Raw genomic sequence first — 4,184 nt, forward strand, 5'->3', positions numbered from 1 at the left:
ACCAGTATAAAATCAATTGTGTGGTTATTGCTTTAATCTTACTAAACACTCCTTTTAAAAATTCTACACTTGTGCATTTTCTTAACCATCATAACAACTCTTGTCATCAAATGTCATTTTTATTACAAGCTGGTTTTATCAAAACACTGTAGCTAATCAGTTTAGACGACTGAAAAATATTTGTTTGAGAACTTATAGTTTGAATAGAACTTTCAAATAAAGCGTTTAACAACTTATATAAAATCTTTCAATCCTTGACAAGTCTGTTAAACTATCTCCTTTGTGAAAAAAATTTCCATAACACTATTCAACTTCCCCTTCTAGTTTTTAAGGTACTTGAAATTCAACCACCCAAGTCGGACTAGGACAAAGGTTGAACTGAGTCAACTAGGAGGCCGAAGGCCAATACAAGATTGTTAAGTCAAAGGTTGAGATGAACTTACTTGAGCCAAAGGTCAAGACAGACCGCCTCAGAAAAATTTGAGATTGGCCAAAATTTTCATAAGAAATTTAAAATATTATATATAAGGATTTTAAAATATAGGTTTAATTGCTTCCTTTGTCCCCAGTTTGGTTGAATTGTGTCAAATTCATCCTCATTTTTAAAAAAGTTTCATTGTCGTCCTCACGTGGTATAAAAGTGTCAATTGAATCCAAACATAGAAAAAATTTGTGTCAAAGTAGTCATTTTTCCTATATTTCTGTGTCTTCCTTTCATATGTCACTTCTCTGGAGCTATGAAAAGCCTTAAATTGGATAAGGTAAAATGAATATCTCTACTTGATTGTATGAAAGGAAGACACAGATATATAGGAAAAATGACTACTTTGACACAAATTTTTTCTATCTTTGGATTCAATTGACACTTTTACACCACGTGAGGACGACAATGAAACTTTTACACCACGTGAGGATGACAATGAAACTTTTTTAAAAATGAGGATGAATTTGACACAATTCAACCAAACTGGGGACAAAGGAAGCAATTAAACCTAAAATATAATATCATAAAATGACATACCGCCTCAAAAGAATTTGAGATTGACCAAAATTTTCATAAGAAATTTAAAATATTATATATAAGGATTTTAAAATATAATATCATAAAATACATTGTTTAGAAAGAAATTTTCTCAAAAATTAAAGTTTTAGAAAATTATATGAATAATCTTATTATGGACTCATAATTAGATAGTTTCAAATAATTTCTAAAATGACAAAAATTTAAAATTATACATATTCTTTCAAATATTCTCTCATTACTTTTTTTTTCTTAATTTCGGTGGAATATGTTAGGATAGTTGCACAACAAAATATTTACGTTGGAAAAAACTATAAGGAGGTGGGTTAATTTCTTAATAAAAGTTCATGTCTTTAAGAATTTTTCCTTTTTTTTTATAGGGGAGCATTATGATAACTGAACCCAATCCCTGATATTCGTTTTTGATGATGACAACAAATTGTTAATGAAAACTCATATATATGTACTGTGTTATATGTGTTTATGCTTATTGTGAAATATACACATGTTGTGATTGTCACATTTGACATATTGCGTTGACTGATGCATGTTAACAACAATTTTGATCCTTGACAACGACGCCAAAAACTTGTTGATGAATCGACAAGTGTGTCGAATCGCACAAGTAATATAAAATGGTAAGACCAAGTATCATGTCCCAAAGGCCTCTCGGCACTAGACAGTCGTGTGATAACTCGATTAATTAAGACTTAAAGAAAACGAGATAATTCGTTTCAGATGCAAAGAAAAAAAATTAAATATGAATGTAGTTTGATCAACGGATGTTGTTTAATGTGAGATGAGTATGTTGTTGAGGTTAGATTTCACCAAGTTTCCTCTCATGTATGTAAGAATTCTTCTTTATGCATTAATGTTAACGTCACTCACTAAATCACTTAAAACCGATCCCTCAGCGAAATTAGTCTGTCCTTAATCACCAGTTCATGCAATTCCTAACATTCCTAGCAATTAAATGTGAAGATCAAGAGCTTTAAACAACCAAGACTCATACCCTCATCCTTGAGAAATATTACTCTTGGGAGAATTCAACAAGAACCTGAATTGTATGGAACCTCCCAACACTCATGCAATACATACATCATGCTATGGATGAGTTAAACAAAGCATGTAATAAGCACATATGAATTACTCTAATAATTAATGAAAAAGCATATGTTATTGAGAATCAATTCAAATACATGAGAGTTCACAGGGTTACATCATCCCCCAACAACAAATAGAGTTTAGTTCACCATAGACATGATGAAACTAGATGAATAATGGAAAAACATGAGATAACAAAACCCTAAAAGTAGAGGATGGAAGCTCCCGCATCCAAATCTGCCTTCAGAGAATGAAAGAGTGTGTTATTGTGTTGCTCCAACCAGAGATACCAAACATAGGACGTATGAGTCCTTTAAATAGAGCGAAGACAGAACAGAAACAGAGCCCAAGTCCGTGTCGTTGGCGCTCAAGCGCCCCAAAAGGGGCGCCCAGGCAGTGAGCGGTGGTCTTCCATGCTTAAGCCGTCCAGATGACGCCCAAGCTTCGAGCTTGCAGCGCTGAAGCGCCCCAAAAGGAGCGCCCGAACGGTGAGCAATGGTTTCCTATGCTCAAGCCTCCAAAAAGGGTGCCTAAGCTTCGAGCACTCCTGTCTTTTGGTGCTTTTCCAGGCCTTTCTGAGCTTCATCTCCATGGCACTTCATCCCTAGTTTCCATATTATCTCATTTTCTACCAAACAAGGAGAATTAGTCATAAAATCATTAAATTCAACCTCAACTCTCTTATTCACAAAACTTAACAGAAAAACATGATTCCAAGTAAGTTTCTAAGCAGAAAAGGGCACATTTCGTATCAAAATTACATCACAAATAACGGTATTTTCAACCGTTATCACAACCCCAAACTTAGAACTTTGCTTGTCCTCAAGCAAAATAGATTATAACTCAGCTTTTGAGAACAATCACTACAATGATTCAACATTTTTCAAAAACTTTTTCTTCCATAACAAGAGATCACTTTTATCAGCTCAACATACAGATGTCAATCAAGATGAACAGATGCCTTAATTCAATCAAAATCAATGTGATGCTCATATACTTCAACAGATGCTATCCTTAAGAATGATCAATCAACCAAGCAAAGATGCAATCAGAAATTCAAAGAACTACTCCTCACCAAGGAAAGTGTTTCACTCAAGCACTCAAAAGTGTATCACTCAAGCACTCAAAAGTGTATCACTCAACTAAGAAGTGTATCACTCAACTAAGAAGTGTATAATGAGGTGTTGGTGTCTTTTTCACTCTGCTATATCAATGTCACACAAATTAACTTTGCCTTTCATTTAACCACAATCAAACATACTCACAAGCAAGTTGTCATCAAAAGGGCTTTTCATGGCTTGTAACTTGGCTGGGCAAAGAAGGAAATTGGTTTTTCTGGTCAGAAAAATACTTGAGTTAAGAGATACATTTATGATTTCATCATTCCAGCACAATCTTTTTCCCAGCTTTCCCTTGCATTGATCTTTTCTTTTCTTTTCATCTTTCTTTTTCTTTTGCTTTTGCTTTTCATGTACTCACTACTTAGCTCAATGCTTTTTCTTTTCAATTTTTCCATCAACCCCAAACTTGAACCTTTATCAATGTCTCATCAAATGTTCTCAACTTAACTCAGGAAAAGATTTTCACAAAAGGTTTTCAAAAATTGCATAAGGCTGTTAACCCTCGACAAGTGTAACCGAATCGTATCAAGTAATAAAATTGATAAGATCAAGTATCGTTCTCCCAAAGGACTCACGACCTAGACAGTTATGTGATTTGTTGATTATCTAAGACTTGTGACCAAATTCTTGTAGGTTTAAATGCAAAATACTGAAAAGTAAATATGAGTGCATGTATTGATCAATGGGCAAGAAGAAACAAAACACATGGTTTGAAATATATGGATGAATGTTGGGGTTTATCAATTTCATCCTATCCACTCTCATGTATTCAAGAATTCATCTTTCTTCATTAATGTTAATGTCACTTTCTAAATTACCTTAAACCCGATATCTCAACGAAGAAAGCCTAATCATAATCACTAGTTTACAATGTCTTGTCTCCCTAGCAATTACTCGTGCATTATAAAGCACAGAAGCTTAAAGGAAACCAACCATCA

The sequence above is a fragment of the Vigna umbellata genome, chromosome 7, assembly GCF_029865625.1.
Source record: "Vigna umbellata cultivar VRB3 chromosome 7, Vumbellata_1.0, whole genome shotgun sequence".
In the NCBI taxonomy this organism is placed as follows: Eukaryota; Viridiplantae; Streptophyta; class Magnoliopsida; order Fabales; family Fabaceae; genus Vigna; species Vigna umbellata.